This window comes from Tympanuchus pallidicinctus, unplaced genomic scaffold (genome assembly GCF_026119805.1).
Source record: "Tympanuchus pallidicinctus isolate F22 unplaced genomic scaffold, pur_lepc_1.0 scaffold12, whole genome shotgun sequence".
Lineage (NCBI taxonomy): Eukaryota > Metazoa > Chordata > Aves > Galliformes > Phasianidae > Tympanuchus > Tympanuchus pallidicinctus.
The window spans coordinates 14,214,550-14,242,225 of record NW_026294637.1 but is presented as its reverse complement, the minus strand read 5'-3'; the positions used below and the strand labels follow the sequence as shown (position 1 = coordinate 14,242,225).

The 27,676-nt window shown below is 41.6% G+C and overlaps 1 protein-coding gene and 1 long non-coding RNA gene across 6 annotated transcripts in view; one reads left to right on the top strand and one right to left on the bottom strand.

The window, feature by feature from the left end:
- TJP1 (tight junction protein 1) overlaps positions 1 to 27,676 on the bottom strand; it is a 159,085-nt gene that overhangs the window by 103,129 nt on the left and 28,280 nt on the right. The gene's annotated exons all lie outside the window — the stretch shown is intronic.
- Positions 1,266 to 5,017, top strand: LOC128075489 (uncharacterized). The gene is made up of 2 exons (XR_008203858.1): positions 1,266 to 1,405; positions 2,440 to 5,017. It is a non-coding gene; the product is annotated as an uncharacterized LOC128075489 (long non-coding RNA).

Here is a 27,676-nt window from a genome sequence, read left to right as displayed (position 1 = left end):
CAGCTGCTCCAGGGCCTCACTGAGGAGCCTGGGTTCTGTGGCCCCAGCACGGCGAGGCACAGGCTCCAGAGCTGAAGGACAACCGTCTGTCACTCGCCTTGAGCGATCAATTCCTAAGAGTGCTGACATCCTCACTGTTGCAGTTGCATGGATTTGGCTGCCAGGGCTAAATGTTACTTCTACCTGGAGCTAATGGGAAAAGAATAAGGATGCAGCTGGAAGTGAAGGGTCAGAGGAATATCACCATCCCAACACAGCATGGTGCTGCCAGCTACTATAACCTTTATGTGAGACTTGCAGATCATAATCCTTGCTACAAAGGATTTTTATCTTGTAGCAAAGACAAAAGGAGGATGTATGATTTTTGAAACAGTGACTGACTTGGCTAAGCGGAAAATATCCACATTTAGTTCACGGTCTGACATTTGTCAGCTTAAGCAGCAAGAGGGAATATGCTTGAAAAGCTTCATGAAAAACATGAGGCCTCCAGTAAACTCCTTTCTCACAGTCAGTTTGGGGACGGTCCTGTCTTTGTCACAGGGCCAGTTTAGGGATGGTCCCTGTAATTCAATCTCTTGATTTCCCTTAGATAAGTCTAATTATTTCTCCCCTTCAGAAAAAACTTCAGGGAATGATTTATCTGAAGCTGTTTCATCTTAATAGTTTCAAAATTCTTAATTTCAAACTGTTAATAAGCCAGAGGCTTCCTCAGACCTTAACAACAGCAATCATTGATTCTCTCGTCATATTTCAGAAGCCAAAGCAGCAGCGAGCAGTTTAAATTTGATACTCCCAGCGGAATTACCTCTTTCATCTCTGCTATGATCTGAGCAGCTCTGCTATTACCAGCTTCTCAAAGTAGCCTTTGTAACTGAAAGCACCTCAGAAATGCCAGGTTTAACGGGATCCTGACCTGCCAGAATTTGTTTTTCTAATTATTGAGTTTTCTTCCTGTTAAATTAAAAGCATTACAAAGTGCTTTCAAAAAAATATGAAGTAGTACCTGAGTATCTAATAGATGGTGATGTATTTCCATATCTTTCAGTTCTGCTATATTCCCGGGGGCTGTTGCAATATCTCACTGTATAAAACCTATTATTCTTCACGGAAAATGAATTTAACCACATGTGTAACTTATATAGCCCATTCCTCTACAGGTAGTAGGAAAGGATTTTTCCCTCTATCTGCTCAGGAAGTGCAGATGAACAATCTCATTCGGTCACAAGTGCTCACCTTAATTTTGACCTTGGCTGGCCAGCCAGCTCACTGCAAAGCAAACTCAGATACCCGTGCACTTAAAGGGCAACCTTTCCTTGCTGCACGATCATGACCTCAGCAAAATAAAGAAAGAAATCAACTCCATTGCAAACACTCTGAAGTCAGATTTCACATGCTCACAGCTCAGGTGAGACATTTGGAAGGGATTGTTTAGAAGTGATATTCAGTTTATGATTTAGCTGTAGTGTTGTTTGAATAAGAAAATGCACTATTTCTGAATCAAAATGCAAAATCAAATAACTAAACCAAACTCCAAAACCTCTCTCAGCCTTTCCAAAATATAAATTTTAGGCTAATATGTGAATAGAATGTTTCAACCCTAATGGGTAGATTTTGAAGGTAAGTTAAATTTGAGTTCTTACAAAGGCATTCTCAACCAGGTTCATGGTAACTTGCACAGATTAACACTTTAATCTGAACCTAAGTGATGATTAATGAGGTCTATGTTATACATTTTTGAAAGTCCTAAATTGAACATTATTGTCTGAACCTTTTAAAAATGGCATCACCACAGTATTTTGTCATAACCAATATGACTTCTAATTGATAGAGCAGGTACCACAAAATCCGATTTTTAACAAAACTGTATAATTCGTCTGACTTACAAAACAATTCACTCATTTTCTTTGCATATACAATGATGAATGTGAAGATACCAAAGGAAATGATAGCTAACTTAGATGTCTACTGCAAACAGACTAAGGCTACGCCAGTGCTTGCGTGTCTTTTCTATTTATAGTTACATACAAAAGAGTCATATGCACAAACTGAAAAAACACTGGTGTTGATAAATTCCCGACTGTGTGTACCAGAAGAATAGCTCTTGGTCTGATTTGGCATTTAAAGTCTGACTCCTTTTCACACGCCCCAAACCCCACACACATTCTACTGCTAATACTCAACACAATAGCATTAATACCAGCTGATTAGAACATGCTTCAGTAGCATAATTCTCTAAAGAGAATGAATATCCTATAAGTTAAATGATGACACTAGGTTATATGAAATCCTAATTAGGTCAGCAGAAAAGAAGAAAGACTTCAGAGGCACCAAACCATCAAAGCATACTGCTCATAAAGGGCATTATTTCCTCTTCTTAATCACATTTTCAAAATAGCTTCCTAAACATGTGTTTACAAACACTTCTGTTTCTGTACACAGAACGGCTACTTCCAGCCTCGAGTTCTTGCTTACCTGACAGTGTAATGGATGTGTGTTGGTCTCACAAGCATCACGAGTCATGTTCTAGCTTTGAGCCTTCTTGCCATGTGGCTCCTGGGTTAAATCTGTGCCAGTGCTACAAGACTACATTTAAACAGTCTTTCAGCAAAGAAAGACTTCCCAGTGAAGTCAAGAAATTTGGAAGAAATTAACTCGTGCTAGTTAACAAAAACTCTGTCTGGGGCTACTGTTTTCTAATAGTGCCTGCTGTTTGCCCCCTCTACTGCTTTACAAAATGCAATTCTGTCTTCTGATCACGCAGGACTGATGTGAGCAATTTCCTGTCCTTTGTAAAAATTGCTTCCGAGTCTGAAAAGTGCTGTGGGCTGCACAGTGCCTGCAGGTCGAGATGCAGGACAGCCCTGGCTGAATGGGGCCAGGCTGTTGTTGTCTCCTCTACCTCCCCCTTCAGTCCCACAGTCTGGGGAACAAACTGAGACTGGGGCAGGCAGAGGTAAGGGCTATCCAATGTGTATTTTGTAGTCCTGTGGAAGATACCTGGAAATTACAATATAACCCACAGCTGTTTTATCTATTCAGAATAGCTATATGTCCCTTTAAAACAGTTACTAGGAAAATAATAAAACTCTTCTTCCTTGATGACCTGTCAAATACGTGAATTTATAGCTTTATATGAAAGGTCTTGTATGTGTGCAGATCATAGAATCATAGAACTGCAAGGTTGGAAAGGACCTGTAAGATCATCCAATCCAACCGCCCTCCCATCACCACTGCTACCACAAACTAACCCGTGTCTCATAGCTCCTCATCCAGACGCTTCTCGAACGCTGCCAGGGACGGCAACTCCACCACCTCCCTGGGCAGCCATTCCAGTGCCTGACCATTCGCTGAGAGAAAAAGTTCTTCCTTATTTCCAACCTAAACCTCCTCTGGTACAACTTGTGGCCATTTCCCCGGATCCTGTTTGTTGCCTGGGAGAAAAGGCCAAACCCCTCCTCATCACAGCCTTCCTTCAGGAAGTTGCAGAACACCATGAGGTGTCCTCTGAGCCTCCTCTTCTCCAGACTGAACAATCCCAGCTCCCTCAGCCGCTCCTCATAGACCTGTGCTCCAGACCCCTCACCAGTTTCGTCGCCCTTCCCTGGACACGCTCCAGGGTCTCAGTGTCTTTCCGTCTACATACAGGACACAAAAAGCAACGCTGTGCAGACCTGGAGTCTCCACATTCACGTGGACATGCTCGCCGCCCCTGTTGGGGGGATGAAACTTGCGAACTGAACCCGTGACGCCAGTGATTCGAACTGGCAATTCCCTGGCTGCAGCTCTTTGTCCCTCTCGGCACAGTCAAGCTGTTCAAAATCACAGCACTTGTAGAACAGAAGCTGAACTTAATCACATATTTTGTGCTTGCAAAAAACATGTTTAAGAAGAAGCAGAAATTTTTTAAAGGAATAGTGTCTTGAAACCACTTCTGTTAGAATTGTTTCACAGAGTACAGCCAACAACAAATGAGAGGAAGTCAAGCAACAGAAGGGGCACGTAAGAATCTCTGGCTGTAACTGATTCTGCTACTTCTTTGTTTAATCATAATTCCAAGTGGCGGAAGCGGGTGTAGCAGGAAAAGCAAATAACAAGAAGCCAAATGACAGATTAAAGTCTTTTCTAATTTAGACTTAAAGTCTGACCGAACTACCACAGCGCTGTTTCACTTCCCATTATTTTTAATGCAAATTTTCCCAGCATATGGTTAAGAAAATTATTATTTTAACAATACAGGGATAGCTGCAGAAACCTCCCAACTCTGTCGCCACTGTCAGAGACAATATTTCTCTAAACAGTCACACTAAACTGGGAAGAAAGTAATGAAAAGGAGCAGAAAAGGGAAAAAGAAGGTGAAATGGATGAAAAGTCATGTACAATTACTATTTTATTTCTGTCTGCCCAGTGCTACGGCACTGCAAAACCAAACCACTAACAGGAAGAACACAAGAAAGCAGTGTTAGTATGTTCAAAGAGTCTTTCAGATGTTCTGAAAATCGAACCATAAATGAAAAAGCCCAGCTCCTCTCTGCAGTCTTATCTCAACGGTCAGTTCAGATATCATATATCAAAAAGAGTTTATTCACTGAGTTTGGACAAGTCGGGAGGATCTGAGTAATTCTGAAAATGGAATAAGAACCAGGATCTTTCCAATGATGTCACTGGCAATGCAAAATTCATATCTCAGGCTGCCTTCTCGTTGGGCCTCCGTCAAATTATGTTTATGTTGGCGTAAATGAAAAATGACTTCACTGATGCCAGCACAATTAAAGTGGTGTAAAACCACGATGAGGTCGTCCATAGCTATATTCTTGTGTCGTGAGTCAACCTACTGTCAAGAATGCAAAGCAATAATCACACATTAATTTGTACAATCATCATTTGGATGTCTCTTCTCTCATTTGTACACAATGTCCTCGAAAAGCATGAGCAAAACAAATGCAATATCATTTGTAAATAGAGCTGCTACACTGGGTTTGCACAGAATCTCTGGGAAATAAAATGCATTCTTTCAACATGAAGTAGCACATACAGATTTGTGAGCTTGACTGACTTTTGAGTAGCAATATGAATGAAAGAGAGCAGCTTCCCTAGGTAAGGATGACGATGACAGTGGGATTGAAACATATTTCTCACAGACGTTACCATCAGTTTTGTGCCTGTATCAGCACCAGCTTTCAGCCTCAGCACAGCTTCACTTGATGCTCTGTTACCTAACCATTTTGGAAATAAATCTCATAAAAGAATCTCACACACTCTCTACAAACTTTGCATTGGAAAGTATTGCATAGCAGTGTGAATCAGGGTGAGGATGCTCAGAAGGCTACTATAGAGAAAAATGTAGAAAAAGCAACGCAGAATGATGGCGAGTTCACACACTCCCAAAGCCGCTGATCAGTGAAACTGTCAAACCCAGCTTTTGTCCATGTAAACAGAGGAAGGCTGTTCCTGTAACGAACTTGCCCCAGTGTGCCCTGCAGGGATTCGTGCTGCAATCCTTTATCAATTCCTGTCAGGCATTATTCTGTCAGCTTGTAATCGTATATCAGAAGTCTGCATAAAAAAATACTCGGGAAAGAAAAACTACAGCAGCTCATCCTTCCCCATACCAGACATGCCAAAGCCCTGAGAAAGCATTTTGCAAATATGCAAATGATAAAAGAAAAAAAAAAAAAAACAAGTGATGTTTTGTTTGTATTTTGTTGATGACTGTAATGCAGGCTAGGTTTGGAGCCTTTCAGAAGCTGGCTTGCACAGCTTCTGGACGGTGTGCTGGTTATTGCATGGCACTGCAGCAGAGCAATGGGAGCCGGGAGCGCTCTGCAGGATGCTCTGCAGGAGCAGCCGTGTGGTTCTGAATGCACACAGAGGCTCCAGATGCGGAGGACATTGCCTCTCTCAGCTTCCTGGGCTGAACATTCATTCCTTAAGTACTACAGATTAACTGCTATCGCAAACACGATTATATACTAAAAAATGCACATTAGTTCCCACACGCATTTCAATTCTTTGGAAAGACAACTTTCTGCTTTCACACGCACGTGTGCATCCACGCAGCTCTGCATTTCTAAACATGGTCTGAGCCCACTCTGCTATAAGCAACACCATGTGCTCTGAGCAAAAGGGGGTAAATGGGAATTCTGTACGTCAGCAGAACTCTAGCAAAAATTCTCTGCACCAGTAACCTTACAGAACGGCAGGTTATTTTTGTAATAAGTTCATTGAAGAAATTAGAGTGCAAAGTAGGCATTTCCTGTTCATACGTTTAGAATATTTTGAGACAGAATCTTCCCCCTAAGGTCATTCAAGTGCAGCATCTACACAGAAAGGAATCTCAAATCTGGCTGTTCTGATCAAACCTTTATCAGAAACTCCAACAGGCGGTCAGCAATGACAGCACTTAGTTGTATATTTCAGTACGATATAAGACATGTTTACTTTGTCAGAAGCAACAACCCAGATTTGTAATGCCAGTCATCTTCAAATGCATATTAAAACTTACACCTCTAAAATCAGGTATTCTGCAGATCTCTCGTTACAACACAGAACTGACTACTGGGAACAAGCTCTATGTCAGAAAAGCTGTAATTCTCTATGGCCACCCTCTACATGTAGGAAAAAGCTGACCTGTGAACTAGTTAGCACCTGACACTTCCATTTACAGATTAAAGATGTGCCACCACCTCATCTTGTAAACAGCATCTGCAAACTGTTCCATCTCCCACCAGGCCTCGTGCAAAGAGATCATTTCCAGGATTACAGGAAACCTCATGTAGCACTTAACCTCAAGAGAATTCAGAGGAAGGGACAAAGCAGTAATTCTATGATACTTACACAGAGAATGGAAAGCAAATGTAGCAATTCAGCAGTTCTGAAAATGCTGGCCTATAGCACAGGCAGCACAGCCTTCAGACTTTTATGGGCCAGGAAGCCACATGTTTGGGGAACTGTGTGGGATGCGAGTATGTAAATGTGGGATTATGTCAGGAAAACAGAGAGGGGAAGGGGAGGGGACAGGGCAGAGGGCAAAGGGGAGCAGAGTCCATCCAGACCTTCCGCTGTTCGTGTGCTGGGATACTTCAACTCAATATAAAAATGCTTCTACAGGCCAGAGAAAAATTACAAATTAACTATTTCCATAGACGCAGATTGATATTTGTCAACCAGAATGAAAGCAAGGAAAGGAAGCACAACGCTTTCCACTCTGTTCAGTGAACTGGGAGGGCTAGATGCACCTCTTTATTTTGTAACATTGAGAAACTGGCTACTTTTTATGTAAGTGGAAAAGGCAGTTACATTAAAATATCATTCCCACCCAAGGTCAAGCCACAAGACCCAAATGTTGGCCAAGTTTTTGGTGTATTGCTAGAAAATAGTGCTGTACTATTTTCCAGGGTTGGTCTGCCACTCCTATGTACTCTCCTCTCTTCAAATATTTTCTCAGAACTTCTTTTGTTACAGCATTTTTACCTCCTTCTGAGTGAGGAAAGTTTATTCTGCAGACAAAAAACTCTGGCCCTGTTTAACTGCACGATTTATTTCCCGAGTATAAATGCTGCTGCTATTGTTTACAGTTGAAGGCATAAATAATGCAAAAAAACCCGCTACTAAGTATGCATAAAGTTTGATCCCCTATGCCCAAAAGATTTTAAATTTTCATAAATCAAAGTAAATATATTCTTGTAGTCAGAGCTGCCTGAAAAGCAGTTCACTGATCCCTTTAAACTAGGGAGGATGTGCCTGGCTATCTGTGTAAAAGATCATCAGGGAGAACAGGCAGGTATTATTAGAACTGCTTGTGGTCATGATTTGGTAAGTTTTTCCCTCAAGTCTACATGGGATAAGACACTAAGGTATTGTTGTCAGTCACATAAAGCATTAAAATGCCTTGAAAATGTATGGCCATGCAAAGCAATGCATACATGGTCTGTGTGCCCATGCATGCAATGTAGAGTGTTAGCAGTCAGGTCATTTTTGAAAAACAAATAGCTATCTTATGCTTAATATTTTCCTGAAGTCATAAGTGCTCTATATAGTTGTCCTGCACCATTAAACAGTAACAATATTGCAGCCTAGAGGTAGCTTCTCTTCAGTGGTGGGTGAAGAGATTTTTATGCTCTTCCCTTGTATAATTCATAAGTTAGCAAGACCACATTTTTGAATTGCAAAAGTAGGACATCTGTCACCATGGGGAAGCAATGGGGGAGTATGTAGTGTCTTCTGACAACTGTGGGCTTGTGGTCAGTAGAAAGGTGCCTACTTGATTTTCTGTCCACTTCAGCATTCCAGTCAGATGGCTCTGTCACCTTATGAACCTCTCTAGAATACAACCTTCCTCACTTGTACCACTCACACTGTTTCTGAGATTGCCCACTGGCTCCTTCCTTTGAGTTACTGAGACCCACCCAAGCACCCGGAGCCCTCCGAGCTGTCCTGGTGGAATGCAACAGGCAGCACCTCAAGTTGTACAACCACTGTAGAGAACAGGGGCTGCTTTTGGTGATTTTGGAGAAGGGACTCTGAGTTTGCTGCTGACCCAGGCTACAGTAGGCCAAGCAGCAGTCTCACGATAGAAAACAAGTATATGGGCATAAAGGAAAGCACAGCACAGGAGAGAGCAATCAGAGGCATCTGCCTGCGTGCAAAGGAAATTCTGCATTCAGTAGAATTAGGCAGATTTATTTGAGTACTTACCACAGGGATATCCTGCAACTCAGATTACTTCTGTCTGAGATTTCTCCATGCAATCAAAAGAAGTTGGTGTGCAGATTTAATTAACTACAAACATTTAACTTTCGGGGCTCTTTTGAAGTTGGTGTCTTATTACTGCAAATCGCTTTTTGGCCCTGCAGAGGCAGTGGGAGATGATAAATGTATCTTCTGTCCTTCCTGGAGGACACATATGACCGTGTTTGCAGCTCAGTGCTTGCTGAAGCACAGTTTCCTGTGAGCACCAGGTTCAACAGAGTCCAACCCAGGAAACATTCCCCAGCCAATGTGACAACACAGCTCTGCAACCACAGGCAGTAACACTGGCTTCTCACCTAGCTTCCAGAGGAACCCAGAACACGCTGAAGTGCGTTGGATTTGCTGAGGATTTGTGCAGGATGACTGCTCTCTGGTGCAAGAATGCACCATGGGGATCATGCTGGAAGCCACAGAAGGGCTCCCTCTCAATTTGGTTCCTCCACAGGGCTGGTGGATCTACAGCTGGACAAACCGCTGCAACCTGGCTGCAGCCAACCCTGGCCCTTTTGCTTTAAATAGTACATGACTAGGAAAGCGCGCTGTGTCAGGGAGACGCGGTATTTGCCCAGCACCACACAATGTGGCCGTCGCCGTGCCCCTGTGGGAGCAGGCCTGGGGCAGGGCCAGGCCTTGGGGGGCTCAGAGGACCGCCAGGCATTGCCCTGACTGACAGCCTGCATCTGCCATGAGGCCCTGAGGGGGAGGACAGACCTCAGCCCGGAGGTTTTGCATGTGACAGTTTCCAAGGCTCTCTATCCTTGAGTACCAGTTCACACTCAGTATTTACACTGAGAAAATAATATGCAATGCTCCAGAAACAAGTGAGTATCAGCCAGTTACATTCAACAGCAGCACTTAAAGTAATTTATTTGAGAAAGAAACTCCATGCTTTAAATGCTTCATGCTTTAAATGCTAGCTTTTTCCAGAAAATGCTTTTGCTTATCATGGTCTTTTTCCCACCACTAACAAAACGAATACCTTAACAGATCACTAACAATTTCTCCCACTGTAGGAACTCAACTTTGAGGAAAACTCCAAGGTGTCAGTGAAAGAGTAACTGCTTGTCCCCACCCCAAAGTGCATAAAGTAAAAGCTTTTTGCTACTATATTCCACTAATGACATATTTGCCCATGCTTTAAGAGTATCTTGCGAGAGGTTGTCTCCAGCTCTGCGTGAATTTCGCCCCTTCAAAGAAGACTCGAGCTAGCAACCAGAAATACCTGGCATTAAAGAATGCGCAACAAAAACTGGAAAATCCTCTCAACGCCGGGGAAAACAGCTCAGCACACAAAGGAACTTCTTAATGATGTTTTCAATTTTCCAAAATAATTACATACCTCCCTCCAGGGCAATCCTAATTGCTCTGCCTCCTCTAAACTAAAAGCCCTTTTGCTTTAAATAGTACATGACTAGGAAAGCGCACTGTGTCAGGGAGACACAGTATTTCCACGTGCTGTAATGAAGTCATCCTCCGAGCACACCTCCCAGATCCTCAGCCTGTGACCCCTGACAATGCTCACCCTCTCCTCAAAATATTCTATGCAGTAAGTTTGAAAACAAACATCCTATCATCTTGTTTACTGTAAAACACTGGATGATAAAAAAGCTTTCATGTCATTCTTAGGGAAAAGCTTCTAGTCCTTGCTTGAAATGTCTGTTGGCCACTATGCTAACAAGGCACATTTCTGTAATACAGGTAGACAGGGAAGACATGATATTCACATCATGCATATGAGAGAGTTCAACTTAGACATCTTAGTCCAAGATATTGAAAAAAAAACCAGCCACCAAAGAGAAGCTTGCCCTCTGATGGCTTATCTGTGCATCTACTTGGATACCAACCATTCGGGAATGCAGCTAACATGCTGATCGGCCTTGATGAATTAATACACATGCAGTTGCTACCAATAAACCAACGAATGCTACCACATGGACTCAGTGTTCCTGCTGTAGGTCACCTTGAGACTCTGGAGAAGCATGAATGACTGGAGAGCCCAGAGGGTGGCCAGTCCTCCTGGAGCCAGCTGCCCTGAGATGAGGTCACAGCTTGGGGCGTCTGCACCCCTTTCTGCATGTAGCAGCCTGTTCGTGGTTCTACCAAAATTGCAATTTTAGACATTATCATAAGTCAGCCACTACAAATGAATAGGCATGGTCATAACTGGCCTTAAGCTGCAATTCATTTTTTTTAATATTATGGAAAACATACGGAAGAGATTTAATTGACTTCCATGCAGATTCATATTTAATAGATGTTTATCTCTCCATCTGTAAGAATATTTAATCATAATTTTATGTATATTCTAAACAATTCAAAGTTAAAAAAATCTTTTCTGTTTTAGGGAAACATGAAAACACGTACGAAAAATTATCTTAATCACAATACTGACAAAATATCCCTTCTCCCTACCAAATAGTGACCATCTACGTGGTTACCACCCACAGGAAACCAGCAGACCATAATGGTTCTTTTAGTCAATGAACCATAGAGAAACAAGTCTAAATAGCTCTCATTTTAGTATGCTGACAGAAGATGACATTTAAACGACCAGAGGATGGCAGGACAGCAGGCTGTATGGGACATCGAGACTATTCAGCCAGGGAGGACATGACAGCCTGAGGACCTTCTCCTGTGGCCAGGCCCACTGCCCAGCCAGAGCTGCAGGCGTGACCCATGAGCTGCAGGGATGGCTCTGGAGGCACTGCACCACGGTGCTCAGCAAATCACAGCACGCACCTGGTAAGGCTGCACTGGAAAAAGCAGCTGAGACCCAGACTTTACCTCCTCAAATTGTCCTGTATGATTTAGCCTGTGTGCACCTGGTGAGTCAAGATGAGCACAACACAGCCTCCTACAGGTGTTTGTCAGATATGTTTTCAAAACTCACCAAAAGCCAGGCTGTGCGTGTAGCTCAGCACAAATGTGACAGGGGTTTTAAGACAAACGGATGGATCCTGCACTGACCTGTGTCTGCCACTTTTGCTAGACACAGCACCCTTCATATCTCTGATCCTACATCCTGCTTTTGACCTCAATGAACTGCATCTTGCTGACCTCAGGCCATTTCTTCAATTATTCAAGATCATTCCAAATTCTGACCAGCCCTTCAAAAGATTTAAAACAGTTTCAGTTTGGTGCCATCCAGACATTTTAGAAGCATACTTCTCTTCCTCATGCAAACTTTCTTTACAGCCATACAAAGGATAAATGCCTGCTGAACTCCACCTGAACCAGCTGTCCTTTCTGACAGCACACAGGTGTACAGCAGTGTATGGGGCCTGTGGTGTGGAACAGTTTTATAGTGGATTTCTATTTCTACCCCCTTAGATTGCTGATCAAGATGTTCTATTTTGGACAGTGGAGTTGTGTTCACAGCCTTCTAAACTCAGAGAGGTAACAACACTTGGACCAGGCTTCTTGCCTGTTGGAAAAAGTAACTTGGCTTGATAGAATCTGTACATCAGAAAGTACACATAAGGTGTTTACCACATTAAGAAAACTGGTCGTTGAACAGGTGAGTCTAGAATCTTGCTGATTCTAGCAATGCTCCTTTCCTTATGATGCCTCAGCTATTCCTTTTCTCCTGTTTAAGCACACATAGCACAACATCATGTGCATCTCCAGTCCTCTGGGATCTCTCCCCCTCATCCTCTATGGATTTTCAGAGGTAAGTGCTAATGCTTCAGAGACTGCTTCAGCTACTTCCGTAAGGAGTTGAGCACAAATTCATAAGGAACTGCCAACCTGAATAAACCCAAGTAATCTAAACAGGGTATAACCTGTTCCCCTCCTGTTCTGAACTGCCTTTTGTCCCTTGCTAGAACCCTACAGTCTGCTCTGTGTCTGTTTCTCGTGCTCATGCTGGTAAGTGAGGCCTGTTAGACTCCCCTGCTAAGTGACAGGGGTGTTCTGGTAACAGGGGATGCTGAGAAGGCAGAGATACTGAATGCCTTCTTTGCTTCTGTCTTCAGTGAAAAAGCTCCCCCTCGGGAATCCGAGACCCTGGAGGTTAGTGAGAGGATCTGGGGAATGGAAGACCTCCCTTCTGTCAGGGAAGAGGTGGTCCAGGAGCGCCTAGGCAACACCAATGTTCACAAATCCATGGGACCCGATGGGATGCATCCACGGGATCTGAAAGAGCTGGCAGAGGAGATTGCTGAACAGCTTTCTGTCATCTTTGAGAGGTCTTGGAGGACGGGGGAGGTGCCTGAAGACTGGAGGATAGCCAATGTCACTCTGATCTTCAAAAAGGTCAAGAAGAAAGATCCAGGCAATTATAGGCCAGTCAGCCTCACCTCCGTCCCTGGAAAGGTGATGGAACAGCTGGTGCTGGATGTCATCTCCAGACAACTGGAAGAAGAGGAGGTTATCAGGAGTAGTCAGCACGGGTTCAGCAGGGGGAGGTCGTGCTTGACCAACCTGGTGGCCTTCTATGATGTTGTCTCTGGCTGGGTGGATGGGGGGAGAGCAGTGGATGTAGTCTACCTTGATTTCAGCAAGGCATTTGATACTGTCTCCCATGACATCCTTATAACAAAGCTGAGGAAGTGTGGGATAGATGAGTGCACAGTGAGGTGGGTTGAGAACTGGCTGACTGGCAAAGCGCAGCGGGTCGTCGTTGGCGGTGCAGTCTGGCTGGAGACCTGTAACCAGTGGCGTCCCCCAGGGGGCTGTGCTGGCTTCGGTCTTGTTCAACATCTTCATCAATGATGTTGACCTTGATGAGGGGATCAGCAAGTTTGCTGATGATACGAAGTTGGGAGGATTGGCTGACACGCCTGAAGGCCGTGCTGCCATTCAGCAAGACCTGGATAGGCTGGAGAGCTAGGCAGAAAAAAACCAGATGAGGTTTAACAACAGCAAGTGTAGAGTCTTGCATCTGGGGAGGAATAATTCCATGCACCAGTACAGGTTGGGGGATGAGCTGCTGGAGAGGAGCTCTGCGGAGAGGGACCTGGGTGTCCTGGTGGACGGCAGGTTGGCCATGAGCCAGCAGTGTGCCCTTGTGGCCAAGAGGGCCAATGGCATCCTGGGGTGCATTAAAAAGAGCGTGGCCAGCGGGTAGAGGGAGGTGATCCTCCCCCTCTGCTCTGCCCTGGTGAGGCCTCATCTGGAGCACTGCGTCCAGTTCTGGGCTCCCCAGTACAAAACAGACAAGGATCTCTTGGAAAGAGTCCAGCGGAGGGCCACGAAGATGGTGAAGGGCCTGGAGCATCTCTGCTATGAGGAAAGGCTGAGTGAACTGGGTCTGTTCAGCCTTGAGAAAAGAAGACTGAGAGGGGACCTGATCCAGGTCTATAAATATCTAAGGTGTGGGGGGCAGAATGGCGAGGCCGGACTCTTTTCAGTGGTGAGTGGAGACAGGACAAGGGGAAACGGCTGGAAACTGCAGCATAGGAAGTTCTGCACCAATGTGCACAAGAACTTCTTTACAGTGAGGTGACGGAGCACTGGAACAGGCTGCCCAGGGAGGTGGTGGAGTCTCCTTCCCTGGAGACGTTCAAGACCTGCCTGGATGCCGACCTGTGCGACCTGCTGTAGGGAACCTGCTTTGGCAGGGGGTTGGACTCGATGATCTCTGGAGGTCCCTTCCAACCCCTGCAATTCTGTGATTCTGTGATTCTGTGACTCCATGTGATGATAACTGAATTGTCTGAGTTTCGCATTTTAACTTCAACCCTTAAAATAAACAAAAGAAACCCAAGCAGAAAAAATAACTCTCCTGTTCTGCATCTACAGCAATACTTTCTAAACAAATGTGTTTCAAAACAGTTTAAAAGCTTTTTCGTGTTTTGTTTCCAGGTATATTGTTTCACAACTTGCCAATATTGTCAGATATGGAGATTCCCATAGTAAAATAACCTCATGTCTAGAGGTATACTGTACACTTTGTATTAATATAGCATTTCCACCATTCAGCTGTGTTTCTATAAATACTTTCAAAGCAAACAGCAAACTGTCACTGAGTTTTAGTTTTTAACTATATACTCTTCTATTTCCATTTCTATTTGGAGAAATTGTTTACTGTATATTTCTCTCCCTGAGTAGCAAAAGCCAATACCTCTGTGAGCATTACGGTAGCACCTATCTGTAGCATGCATTTAAAATCTTCCTTTCACTCATTCCTGTTTTTCCAAAAGAGCTGCACTTTAGAACTTACAGTTGAACTGTTAAAGCAGTTCTGTGGCAGATAATCTTACAATTGAGAATAAATATTAAAAAATGCTAAGGACAAACTTACATTTATACACACTTTACTTACTCTGATCTAGACATATTGCACAGACAACTGTTTGTCTCAGAATACGATTCTTAAGCTGATCAGATGTTCCAAATTCTTCCTTTTACCAAAGAACAAACCACTGGTGCCTGCAGACTGAGGCAATAATGTCTTTTGTGTACCTTCCTCTCCAAAAATTAATATAAAGAAAGAAAACATAAATCTAGAATCAGTAAAAGACAAAAATATATATTTAGAGGGAGAGAAGAGCTATTATAAAGAAAGACCTATCCACTTAGTGATACATCACTACAGGGTATGTCAATTTTAAAGAGATTATTTTGTATTTTTTAATATTTATGCCTCATGTACAGCAATTGCCCAAATGTATACATATCAGTCTGAATCTACCTCGACCTTCATTTAATGAATGAACTATTCAAAACTTCTGTACCGCGGCAACTTAGCACTTTGCCTCCTCTCCCAAGAGCCAACTGTGGTTTCTCTTTTGCTTTCCCTCTCTCTCTGAGTTTGCACGAATGACTTCTCAGCCAACTTTCTGCTGATTTCTAATGTCACAGGCAATGCAGTGATCACCTGGGAGCTGCGGTCACGATGCAGTGTCAGCACTTCCATGCGAGCCCCCAGTGTGCTGAGCCAGCAGGGCCCAGCTGTCCCTCATCACTGCAATGTCTGCTTGCCTTCAGCTAACATGCTGTGCATCCAGATGTGTCAAAATGTCTCTCAGAGTAAATCCTGTACTTAAACAAGGGAGGACTCTGGACAAGCATCTTTGAAGTGTATTTCATATTTTATTTAACAAAATGCTGCTTTAGAAATCATTTACCATCATGCAGGACTCAGAAGCAAGAGCAGAAGGCTGCATCCATCTATCTGCTGCCTTTCCCCAAGCAAAGCAGTATGCATTTTATGGCTTCCTAAATGGCAGCAATTCTCTCATTCTGCTTACCTGCAGCATATAGGCTGATAACTTATAAGGACCCAGAGTTATAAAATTCTCTTTTTCCAACAGAAAAAATTGCATTAGTAGAATCTTGAAATATATCTAACAATTTCTTGGTATAGCCTTCACTGCTGAAAGTGAAGTCTATATTGCTGGATAATGGATGAGAAATCCTGATAACACAGAGGGACTATGCACTCAGCAGAGATGTGTCCTGAAGAAGCTGAGAAGGATGCCAGGGCAAGCAGAGCCGAAACATGTGAAGTTGACCTTCCCTCTCAAATGTATGACAGCACAGAAAATTCATCAAAGGGGTATTAAAGAACAGACATTCCTGAGGGAGGGTTAATTTTCTTTCGTAATGACTGTGTACTCAGTAGTAGATAAGTGTCAAAACAAAATTTGCTAAATGCTCCACTTCATTTTGAAGCTTTCCTTCCACTGTTGCTACACTTAAACAAATAGAATGTGAAATGTGACCCTGGAAGCACCCTGCATACTCCCACTATGCCCATATTCTTTGAACTGCTAATAGTATCTTCTAAGCCACTTGACATCCAAGCAAGTTTGCTTCTGAATTCCAGTCATTTAAGAACAGAAGAAAGGTGAAGCTCTCAGACAGCATCCTGACTAAAACAAGCAAATATGACTCAAACTGAGTAATTCTCCACAAGCTCTAATCAAAACTGCTTTCAAAAAAAATCAGAAATAAGAGCTACTGCATCAGATGCTGATCCCACAACAGGGATGTTTATTAGTGAGGGATAAAACTACATCCCCATCTACTGCACATACATCCAAGCAGCTATTCTGCCATCTGGAGGATTTTTCTCATGTTCCACAAAAGCTCTATCCAAGCACCATCCACTCTGGTCTGCATTTAGAAGACAGTGGTCAAGTTTCTGAGCAATAACTGCTAATTTGTGTTAATAATATATTTCTCTCTCTTTTTTTAGATTTCTAAGAGTTTCATGTTTTTTGCTTGAAAATTTCTAAGTATCATTCTGTATAAAGGCAGATGGACTGGCATTTTTATGCCCTGGGTAGCATAAAAATACCTGGTGTGCTGTATAAGTACATGATGTTCATAAACTTGCCAAAACCTTACTCACCTTTCATTAACATTTTCTATCAACCACTTCAATTTTTCAACCTGGATACTAATTAGACCAGTTAGCACAAAAGATGCTACATTTGCATACCCTGGTGACTCTTTTTTTTTTTTTTTTTCTTAAAAAGAAGACCAAGAGCCCTAACTGCTTGCTATTGTTTTATATATTCCATACAGCATGCAGAAACCATCAGGAATTACATGTAGGAGATGCATCTGGAAGGCCATAGGCTTTCCACTTCAAGCTGTCTAAAATAAACACCTCACAAAATCTCCCACTTTTCTATTTTTGCTCTCCAAATAGAAGAGCAGTTTCACTCTTTAAGCATTTTTTCATTCCTGAGAACTGTCCCTTATGTACAGTCTGCTGGCCTGCAGCTCAGAAGATGGACACCTCTCCTGCCTCTCTCACTGCCCTGGTGAACAACTTGTTTGCATGCTTCTTTCCTTCGCTTTGTCTCTTTTGTATGTAGCAGTGCAAGCTCTTCAGGGCAGGAATTGTCTCTTACTACATACACGTACAATCAGTGCTCTCAACACAACCAGACCTATCACCACCTGAGGTTTCTCAGTGCTACCAGAGCAAATAAGAGTAAACACCGTTAAGCTGGGCATTGCTAGGTGGCACTGCAGCACTCGGTTTCACCAGTGCATTTCCTTAGCGTATAGCTAATTTTCAGTCTCTGAAGACTTTGCTATTGATGAGGCAAGTTGGTTTCATGAAAACAAGGGAGCCTGCTTCCCCAGCTTCTGTACCTGTGTTGATTTTGGTAGAGTTTTTCCCAGGTTGTTGATACTTGCTCTGAAGGAGACTGTATGTTTAGCATCTGTGGATTTCTTTGCTCAAGATATCGAAAGGTTCAGAAGTCACATGCTACAGTCCAGATCATGACTTTTTCCTCCAGTGGCAAAATGAATGGAAAGTCTCCAAATGCTGAGGTTCTTCAGTGAGGAAGCCAATTAGGAACTGAACAGGATTATTTCTTATTGCTCCTTAATGAAAACTAGTGGGTAATCCTACAAGAGAAGTAATCAACTGAAAAACAAATCATACAAAAAAAATTAGATACTGGCTAACTATGCAGTGCAAAGGATGTACCTGCTCTGATGTGTTACATTGTAGTCTTCTCTGAAATAAACATACCATGTAAAATCTGGTTCCCAAAACTCAAACGAGGAGTGCAGGAGCCCTGTCTCCTACATTTTTACATTTAAAAGCATTCTGAAATAAGGGCATACAAATTTAGAAGATGTTAAAATGCTTACCCAGCATATATAACTTGCCGTGTTCTATATGACAGGAATGTAAATTATTCTTTCTGTGTGAGACTGGCAAACAAAATACTTCATGTGAGAGCTTCACTGTGTGAGCAGCAAATACATTTCTAAAAGCTCTGTTCCTTCATGTGACCACAGAACATCAGTGGGAGGTGTCTGCAAACTGAGACAGGGCTGCAACTCAAGCAAATAAAGGAATGACAAAAAGAAAGGGAGAGACATTGGTAAATGATCTTGCTAGTCCTGTTCTAAGATACAAACGTACTGTGAGGGGACTACAAGGGCCGCAGCATGGTTTTCCCACTGGCCTGCAGAACTGTGACAGTATCACCAGGTCTTATTTGTGTAATGGAACAAACTCTCCTGCAAAGCTCTGAGTTCTGCTGAAATTCATGGCGGTTAATTTGGCCCTTTACATCTTTGGAATTGATTTAAACACTAATGATACACACTGAAATACAAACTGCAAGACACTACTGGGAAGTGGGATATTTACTCTGCTGGTGGAATCACCTTGTCTCCAAATGTTACAGAAACATGTTCTACTCCACCTTTTCCTGTGGGAGTAAGAAAAGGAAATCAAAAGCCATCTTTCTACTGTCACCAGATTTGTTTCCCTTTCCTTACCAGATCTCTCTCCAGCATACCACTAGCAGCACTCCCACCGTTACAGGAGCCATCCCTGGTGGAGATGTTCTGGCACACTGTTCCCTTGCTACAGGAATATGGGAAGCCTGGCCAGAAGTGCTCAGGGCTGGAACACGGCCCAGTGGCTCCTGTGCTGATAGAGCTCCCAGGGACACTGCAGCACTAACACAGGGAGAATGCCAGGAATGCGTGGCATGCCTTCGTTTGCATAATGGTTCTCCTTCAGGAGAGCCTTCAGTATAATTGTTTGTAAATGGGATTTCTACCATTTTTATGTACTTAAGATGGATAAAGGCTTGCTGCAAGGAAGTACTTTCTGGCATGTTTTCAGCAGATACTTCTGCACTGCTCAACAAAAGTCAAATCTAGAAAACAGGAAGGTCATTTTTCCTCCTGTGCTTTCCTTAACTCAGTCCCATCTTCTGCCACAGGGCCAAGAGGTGTGTTGAGCACAGCGCATCTTGGAGGCTCAGCAGCACCTGTGAGGCCTGGCTCCCAGAGCAGGGCTGTGGGCTGCCTGCGCTGCTCTACCCACCGACATGTGGTCCTCACACCACTGACAAAGCAGCACGTGTAACCTGTATGCACAGACACACAGCACGGTATGTGTCAGGGCAGGGGGAGCAGCAGCTTTCCGCATCACGTTTTCAGCACAGTGGACATTCTCATCAAGGAGGACACGTTTGCTGAGAACAGTTTTCCCTGTAAGGCAGCCAGGATCAGAGCTGCTTTTGGAGAAGTGGCTCTTTTTGGTTTTCAGTCTGCTAATCGCTTCTCAATGTTTCAGTGTTATTGCTGCAAGCACTATTTTATTACCTATCTAAATTTGGAGTCTGTTTCTCTGTACTGTCTCATGTCAGAGAACATTTTCTCAGCCTTTGATTATCCTCTTCCTTTCTAAAAATCTTTTTCCTCAACATGCCATATGCACAGTTAATGTCTTGTACTTCATGGATATTCCACTCGACTTCAGGCAAATTAAATATATTCTATTTAGCTAGATTCATCTTTTATTTATTTATTTATTTTTAGCTATTTATCAGCTAGATATATTCTACCTGATAAAATGTCACAGGTCAAAAGACAGCAGCCACACCAACAGCGACATCTTTGCCTTGTGCTAAAATGACCTAGAAAAAAATCACCCACTATTCAGTTATCAGCCAACTGATCCAACAGAAGGCACTCCTACGGGCGGCACCTCGCCTTTTAGCAAGGATTTTAATCTTTGAATTCATGTACATTACTGATAAGTGCAAGAAGGGCGACGATTAAAAGCAGATCAAAAGTGGATATGGAAGCAGAGAGCTCACTAAGCACTTGTCTATTTGCTACCACCAAGGCAGAAGAATCTTCCACAGCTCTATTTCCCTGCTGACAACAAATAAGGAACTGTACCTCTGTTAGCAACAGCACACTTCACAACTCAGCCCTCACTCATCTGGAAAGAGTGCATTTTGAAATCATCTGCACCTCATTTCTTTGTGAGTTTACATGGAAAAAACATAATGGGAATGCAACATTTTTGAAACTTTTGAAAATTCCATTTGGTGGATCTGTAGTTTCGTAACACACAACACACACGCAGCCTAAACTTTAGTTCACTGGTCACAGCCGCGCTCCTTGTCTCAGAACAATTTTGGATTATCTCTGAAATGTGAATGCAGTCAGAACTGCTTATTCAGTGTGGGCAGTATATGCCCTCAAACACATCCATCACAAAATCCCTTCTTTTACATAAAATATAAATCCTGCACTCCATCAGCCTGCTGCATCCATTTGTCCTCTCTTTTTTTTTCTTTTTTTTTTTTTTAAAAAGAAAATCTAAATGGAGTTGGCATATATCATAAAATGTTTACAGCCACTGTGGGTCCCAATGGCATGTTCTTCCACCGGGGCTCATTCTGTCATATCTATAAATTTTATTTGTAGCCACTAGCAAAATATCTTGGTTTAAAAGACCAGTCTTACTACCAGTATTTCACTTTTCTGTTGGCAAGTTTAGATACTGTTACCTAACTGAAATTTCCTTGGTATCCTAAGGATGTCACCAGTTCATCAACAGTGCTGTAAGTAAGCTCATCTTTTTGCTGTAGTAAAGAAACATGGGACTTATGTATATATTAACGAACAATTCTATGAACATAAATACAGAGATTTGCCTTGATTCACAAATGGGTTAGGCTGTCTCTGAAACCTAAACAAGGAATAGCTGTCGTATTGTCAGAAGGAGTTGTAGAGTTCCATTAATTCACTGCACATTAATGAAGAAATGGCACAGGTAGTGAGAACAAGGAGAGTTTCTCTCCATTTCCACTGCAGGAATAAAATTCCTTGTTGCCTCCTGGTACTGAAGTGGCCTGGCTTCTACTTCTACTATTTCACAGCAGGAACTACTCACTTGTCATGGTAGTCTAGCAAAACACAGGAATCAAGTATTAAACTAGGAGTACAAATTTATTTTTCTCAAGATTTAAATGTCTGTTCCCAAGAGGCTGATGAAATTCCCAACTCAGCAGCTAATGAAACAAGAACGGAAAAATCTCCTGCGTGTTGACTAAACTTCAGAGATATCAAAAAGCCCATGTAGATGGTTACACTTGCTAGGTCAATAGCAAATACAGTCACTTCAGATGAATGGACTGACTCCTCATTAATGACTGCTGCCACTTCTGCAGTACTGAAATCTTGGTCACAATTTCTATACCAGGACAGGAGGAAATACTGTGAAATCTCCTTGATAATGCTTTGGGGAGGATGTCTTAGACTGTTCCTGCAGTCATGCTCAAACTTTGAAAAAGGACTACAGCTGGAATTGATTCTACATCGCTTCCAAGACAGTGCACACAGAACTATCTGCTATGGCTGTACATGGGACTTATGCTGCTGTAGTGTTCTGTATTAATTAAACTCCTTTCATATCCACTTTAATATAGACACATTTAAATCAGTTTAAATAACACTCTGAGGAATTAGATTCATCCATTAATTCATTAAATTAAATTAAAACTGTATAAGCGCAGCTGAAACAATTTCAAATGTATCCACAGTAACTAAATCAATCCCACTACAAGAGTGTAAATTATTCATCTAATGAAACTGTTAGTGATTGCTATTGATTTGTTTACTAGCTAAATAACTATTTTTACATTGGCAAGCTGAGGCAATTTTCATGACCTCCAGTATCCACACATGCACACACATATATCTGGGCAGAGACGTGCCTAAATACACAGTCTTCAGCTCTGCCGATGGAGCTTATTCTGAGATACCACCATAACATCTTTTTCAGTGAGATTCATTCTGTCTTTATTTTCACCTACTTCTCTCTTTATGCTGGAGTTACATGATGCTAACTCTCATTGTGTTGATTATCTAACAACTTAAACACAGTGTTGTCTATAAAAGAACTGACTGATCTGTAGATAGATAATGCATAGGGACTGTGATTGATACCTTAGTCTCCTGTACCTAGCCTAAGCATGCAATTTAAGAGAAGAAAATGATTTTCAACACATATTGTCAGACACCACAGTCAGAGAAAAGCACAGTGCAGCCTTTCACATGTGATTTGTGGGCAGTGAATCTGCAGCTTCTTTTCAGCCTAGACACTGAGCTCAGGTATCTCACACAGCAGAGATGCTCAGTCAGTCTGTGCAGCCTTCCAAGCCTACAGAGAGAAACCACAAAGGCTCTGATATTCTTTGGGAGTTCTTTGTATGTGAAAATTTTGAATTGAAATTGATAGACCCAGATTTTTTGTATGTCTTAAATATAGATTTTTTCCCCCCAGAAATGCCATGTCCTAAATTTAAACTCTGCAAGAGAAAAAAAGAAAAAAAAGAAAAGAAAAAAAGAAAAGAAAACAACAACAACAACTGTGAAATAGAGGTTAGGTAATAAAATATGAACAATTCCCTTCTTCTGTAAAAAGGAAACCTGTAACCCTATGACAGCATATAACTGTCACAATACCAGGTATCTGCTTCTACTGGCACTCATACTGGCAAAGTTAGGAAAGTCCTGACCAGAACTGAAGTTACCAATCGAAACATACAAAATATAATTAAACCAACATTAGAAGTATTGATACTAAAGGAAGATGAAAATGGCATCAATTCATTATTTTAAGAATGAAAACAGCTTCTAAATATTTTGCAGGCTTCTTTTCGTGAAGTTCAGCCCCTACCAAAAAAACCCCACTCTATGATAATGTACTTATTAATTGCAATTTAATTGCAGTAAAAACTTTGGCTTCTAACAAAGCAATTATTTAAAAACTGGATTTTAAGCCTGGAGCTCCTTCTCCATCTTGGAAATTCTCAAACTTAAGCCTGCAGGAAAAGTATGCTTTTATTAGGCACAGCAAAATGGATATATGCCAAACTGTTATGCAATATAATGAAGCAGTTTCTCAAGACGCAGAAAGATCACATGAAATCACATGGATAACAGAGGGATTAAAATTTAAGGAATGTCAAAAGTTTTACTTTCTATTAACTTCATAAATTACACAACATTTTTGTTTCAAATAGCTACTTTGCTCTCAAAGTTTAAAGAGTCCATAATAAAGAATTTGAGGTTTCAAAACTCCATCCGTTTTTACCATTTTTAAAAGGAGAGCAAATTCCTATCATAGCTGGGAGAAAAAAAGAAAATTTTCTGTAATAATGATGTTCAGTGTCCAAATTGCAGCATATTTTTTCATCTACTCTTTCTTCTGTTGATGATAAGGACACAGTTACGATTTTAAGAAAATTCTCTGCAGATTTTAGTACTTCATATGAAATAGCAGTTTATATTTTGCAAGACCACCTCAGCTCCAATTCTGCTCTTACCTTTGCATGAAATGATACTTTTCCCCATATGCAATTTTACAGCAAGTCAGAGAATTCAGTCCTGAAAGACTTAATAAGATCTCATCAAAGATTGGCTTGACGATACAAAGCAAGGTAGGCATGGTATTCTCAGATGTTCTGAGGAAAAAAAGTACTTAAAAGCTGCCTGCTTATCTCTTTGGTCTAACTGGTGTGCCATTTGGTACAATTAAACTAACTTTTATCTACATAAACTTTTTGTTTTCAGTTTTAGAACATCTAACAACACAGTAATATTGAGGAAAAGGCCTATCACATATGCTATCATAAATTCAAAGCCTTTCAAGCACTAGTTTTTCTATACTGTGCTAAGTACTTAAACCAAATCACTACAGAAAAAAATATGCAGTAGATGTCTCCTTAAAGCTTTTTTCCTACACTGAAAAAGCAGTTATCTGAAGGATTAATTACAAGCTTAGTGAATCAATGCACCCATCTCCTCACTTGCAGCAAGACTGGGTAGTATATGTTAAAACATACAGTTTAAAAGGAAATACTGAATACTGGCTCTGTGGTTCAGAAATGTGCCACAGAGGGCCGACAGGCTGTGCCTTGCAGCCCCAAAGAACACACCAAACTCCATACTCTGTATTGGAGTTAGCAGCTATTTGCTGCTAGTAGCTCAAATAAGACTATTATATATACATATAAAACCCTTCAAATTTAAGAGCTCCAAAACCCAGCTTCCACTCACTGTGGTCCACAGCAGACTAGGAGACATAACGCTCCAGGGCTATATAAAAGAGCTGCGAATCCTACTGGGATTCTCTCTACTTTATAGGTATATACTGCATTATTTTAAATAGAATCTGCGAAGTATCTTTATTGTTCCAGTCTACTGTCAGCGAGAAAGCTGTTCAGTGATATCAGTCCATATCCATTCACTTAAGACCTTCTATTGTCACGGATGATTTCTTATCAGAAGACCAACAGCTCTACATATTCCTCTGCAGGCCAGGTAACCTGAAAGAAGTATTCGGTTTCACAAGATAATACTGAGAGTCTTGACAAGACAGCTGCCATACCATTAAACTAGTAAATATAGCCACTGATATTCAGCTTCTTGGCAAGAATTGCCAGTGCAGAATAGGATGCTAGGCTGCTCACTCATGTGTCCCTTCAGACACTGGTAATATCTGCTGTTGTTTTGCCAGTATTAATTCATGCCTTTTGAATCTGACATATCACTGCCATATGACACATGCAGCCACAGGCACACATAGATGCCTTGGATCTACATTCAGTTATTACCTGAGTGCTCTCTAGATCTGAATTTAAGCAAACAAAGGATAAGGTTTTTTTACATCAGGATGACTGTGTGGACAATGGAACAACTTCGGGTTTCTAGCTGAAGAACAACAGTCCTTTCTTGAGTGCCCCTGTGGAGAATCTCGCACTGACGAGGGATGGAGTAGATGACCCAGCAGGACTTTTCCATCACTAGGCTACGATTCTGTGAACTTCATGCTTTTTGACAGTATTACAAGGTTCGACAGGCATTTCTCTTCAGAAGAGGGATTAAGGTCAGTAAGAATCAGCATCAACCAAAAAAGTGCACATGAGGCAATTGTGATGGCAGTAGGAAAAAAGACATTCATAATCAGGAAAGTGGTCAGTGCTTGTGTCTTGTGTCTATGATAAAATCTGCAATGTAATCAAAGCAGTAAGTGGAGGAACAAGGACTATTAAAGTCATGAAAAGTGTTGCATTGTTTTTCTGTTAAAGTGAAAGAAGAAAGATGTAATGTGATACAAATAAAGCCAGTAAGGGTATAATACCTTATACACAGCAGAAGTATAAAAGTTAAATTTCAAATTAAAATTTGGTTTGGAAACAAATGGGCATCAGTAAAAGCTCAATGCCTATTGAGAACTGGAGTTGAACTTTAGAAAACAAGTTTCATTGTAGAATGCAAGTGACACATGAAAAGATACTCAGAAAAATGTGAAGTATCTATACTTCATACTCATGAATTCCTTCACAGGGACTATCACAGGGATATGCTTCTTGCCTTGTAAAACCTGCATAATGTAGTGAGATAACACACATACAGCAATTTCAACAACCATAAGACATAACGAACTTGAACAATCTATGCCAGAGGGACCAACGTGTGGCTCTTGAGCTACATATAGCTCTGAAGCAGCTCAAGTCAGCTCTGATACATCACAGGGTCAGCAGTGTGGCTGTCCTGGAGAGCGGCTGCTAAGGAATGAGAGTGCTGAGACAGCTGTGACAGTGAGTCACCAGGGCCTTTTGGGATGCATGGTCACCATCCAACCCAGCTGTGCTCCCATCCTACGCTTCTCAAAGCTCTCAATCCTTGCAGTTCTCTCAGTATATCAGGAAGGTACCTCTGCTGTGTCCAGGAAGCACTGTATAGATTTGAATAACAAATTGTTATTGTTACCTATTTTGGTTGTATACATCAGTGTAGAAAGAGTCACTAAGTAGCTGTTAGATTTCCATCAAAATATGATGTTACACAATCTTTATTCTCTACAGAACATCAAACAGACCTTTATACTCCTAAACATCAAACAAAATTCAATGTCAGGGAAAGAAAACACTTTTTTCTGAAAAAAAAAAACAACTCAGAGGAGATGGTATTAATTTATGACTGCATTTTGTGCATCAGTCTGCTATGCACATGCTTAATTCCAAGTATGGCTCTGTTTGAAACTGAATGATCATATTTTCCACTCTTCAAAAAAGAGATTTAGTCAAATGAATTTCACTAGACAGTCCCTCAATCCAGAGACAGTAGATTTGGCCCAAGTTCCAAGGTGAGTATATCTATTTGCTGAAATGATGAGTGTTTGACGTATCTCAGATTCCACAGAGATAAAAGACGAAAGCTAAAAAATTTCCAGGGAATATTCTGAAGTTTCTCTGAATTCATTTGCCGCAGAGATCACCCTTATCCCTCGTTCTAGGCCTCTGGTTTTCTTTCACTTACAGTTTTAGACAATTAAACTTTGTATAAAACATTCTGAGATTTACGCTTTGAGATAAGAGATGCAGTATAAATTGTGTTTTCAAAGACAGTGTGCAAGTTCTTTGTGACTCATGCTATGCAACATGCTGACGCATTCCAGCATACAGTGTCAGCTTAAGCCTTGAAGTGACACCAAGAATGATGTACCTGGAATACAGTTTGACAATTAAAGAAGATTTACTCATACAACTGACAAAATTCTTTTGTGTTAGCAGATTTTGTGGTTTTTCCTAAAGAAGAACAAATGAAAGAATTACAGTTTTAATATGGGAACCCAAAAGAGGCCAAGAGATAGAAATAAAGCCAGTTAAGGTGAGACAAAAGTTGATTCAAAAGGTTTTTAAGTAGTTTATCCATATACTTAAATATTCAGGTATGCATGTGAGCAGGGCTTAGACCTCAAGGGAATTGCAATGAGATAAACCCTTCCTGCTGGTAACAGCAACTGCAAGTCAGCAGCTTTGTTTCTAAATTCACTTGTTTTTCCCAGTACTTCTGTCTGCTGCTTGTCACGTTGTAAAAGGTTGGTGTGAGCAAAGCCAACAGCACAACTACAATGTGAATCTTAAAAACTTCAAGCTGTTTCAAGGATTTTCTTTAACCCAATCATTTAAAGCAATTACTAAACATCTTCTGATTGCTCATGATTATATCTAAGGTACTTGGGGAACAGACAAAGATTTCAAGCTAAATGAAAGCACCAGAAAGCCTACGGACTTACTCACAGTAAGAGAAACTTCACAGTGGATAGATTACATTCCGCCTGCCAAAACCAGTGACCAAATGGCAGCTTTGCACCTCAAGAGGGCCTGAGTTGTGTCTGCAGGTG